The sequence below is a fragment of the Nematolebias whitei genome, chromosome 15 (genome assembly GCF_014905685.2).
Source record: "Nematolebias whitei isolate Nwh7 chromosome 15, NemWhi1, whole genome shotgun sequence".
Lineage (NCBI taxonomy): Eukaryota > Metazoa > Chordata > Actinopteri > Cyprinodontiformes > Rivulidae > Nematolebias > Nematolebias whitei.
This window is the reverse complement of record NC_056512.1, coordinates 3,236,825-3,238,980: the sequence shown is the minus strand read 5'-3', so window position 1 is coordinate 3,238,980 and position 2,156 is coordinate 3,236,825.

Here is a 2,156-nt window from a genome sequence, read left to right as displayed (position 1 = left end):
TTTGACTCTTTCTGCACTCTTTTCAGCCAGATGGATTCCTTTGACTCATTCTGCAATATTTTCAGCCAGATGGCTTCCTTTGACTCTTTAAGCAATCTTTTCAGCCAGATGGCTTCATTTGACTCTTTCTGCAATCTTTTATGCCAGATGGCTTCTCTTGACTATTTCTGCAATCTTTTCAGCTTTTCTGCATTCTTTTCAGCAGAATAGCTTCCTTTGACTCTTTTTGTAATTTTTTCAGCTTTTCTGCATTCTTTTCAGCTGGATGACTTCATTTGACTCTTTCTGCAATCTTTTCAGCTTTTCTGCATTCTTTTCAGCCGGATGGCTTCCTTTGACTCTTTCTGCACTCTTTTCAGCCAGATGGCTTCCTTTTACTCTTCTTGTAATCTTTTCAGCCAGATTGTTTCCTTTGACTTTTTCTGCAATCTTTTCAGCAGATGGCTTCCTTTGACTCTTTCTGTAATCTTTTAAGCCAGATGGCTTCCTTTGACTCTTTCTGCAATCTTTTCAGCCAGATGGCTTCTCTTGACTATTTCTGCAATCTTTTCAGCAGAATGGCTTCCTTTGACTCTTTTTGTAAACTTTTCAGCTTTTCTGCATTCTTTCAGCTGGATGACTTCCTTTGACTTCTTCTTCAATCTTTTCAGCTTTTTTGCATTCTTTCAGCCGGATGGCTTCCTTTTACTCTTTCTGTAATCTTTTCAGCCAGATTGCTTCCTTTGACTCTTTCTGTATTCTTTTCAGCTGGATGGATTCCTTTGACTCATTCTGCAATCTTTTCAGCCAGATGGCTTCCTTTGACTCTTTATGCAATCTTTTCAGCCAGATGGCTTCTCTTGACTATTTCTGCAATCTTTTCAGCTTTTCTGCATTCTTTTCAGCAGAATGGCTTCCTTTGACTCTTTCTGCGATCTTTTCAGCTTTTCTGCATTCTTTGCAGCTGGATGACTTCCTTTGACTCTTTCTGCAATCTTTTAAGCTTTTCGGCATTCATTTCAGCCAGATGGCTTCCTTTGACTGTTTCTGCAATCTTTTCAGCTTTTCTGCATTCTTTTCAGCTGGATGGATTCCTTTGACTCATTCTGCAATATTTTCAGCCAGATGGCTTCCTTTGACTCTTTATGCAATCTTTTCAGCCAGATAGCTTCCTTTGACTCTTTCTGCAATATTTTCAGCCAGATGGCTTCTCTTGACTATTTCTGCAATCTTTTCAGCTTTTCTGCATTCTTTTCAGCAGAATAGCTTCCTTTGACTCTTTTTTTAATTTTTTCAGCTTTTCTGCATTCTTTTCAGCTGGATGACTTCCTTTGACTCTTTCTGCAATCTTTTCAGCTTTTCTGCATTCTTTTCAGCCGGATGGCTTCCTTTGACTCTTTCTGCACTCTTTTCAGCCAGATGGCTTCCTTTTACTCTTCTTGTAATCTTTTCAGCCAGATTGTTTCCTTTGACTTTTTCTGCAATCTTTTCAGCCAGATGGCTTCCTTTGACTCTTTCTGCAATCTTTTAAGCCAGAAGGCTTCATTTGACTCTTTCTGCAATCTTTTCAGCAGAATGGCTTCCTTTGACTCTTTTTGCAATCTTTTCAGCTTTTCTACATTCTTTTCAGCTGGATGACTTCCTTTGACTCTTTCTGCACTCTTTTTAGACAGATGGCTTCCTTTTACTCTTTCTGCAGTCTTTTCAGCCAGATAGCTTCTCTTGACTCTTTCTGCGATCTTTTCTGCCAGATGGCTTCTCTTGACTCTTTTTGCAATCTTTTCAGCCAGATGGCTTCTCTTGACTCTTTCTGCAATCTTTTCTGCCGGATGGCTTCTCTTGACTCTTTTGCAATCTTTTCAGCCAGATGGCTTCTCTTGACTCTTTCTGCAGTCTTTTCAGCCAGATAGCTTCTCTTGACTCTTTCTGCGATCTTTTCTGCCAGATGGCTTCTCTTGACTCTTTTTGCAATCTTTTCAGCCAGATGGCTTCTCTTGACTCTTTCTGCAATCTTTTCTGCTTGTCTACATTCTTTTCAGCTGGATGACTTCCTTTGACTCTTTCTACAATCTTTTCAGCTTTTCTGCATTCTTTTCAGCCGGACGGCTTCCTTTGACTCTTTCTGCAATCTTTTCAGCTTTTCTGCATTCTTTTCAGCCGGATGGCTTCCTTTGACT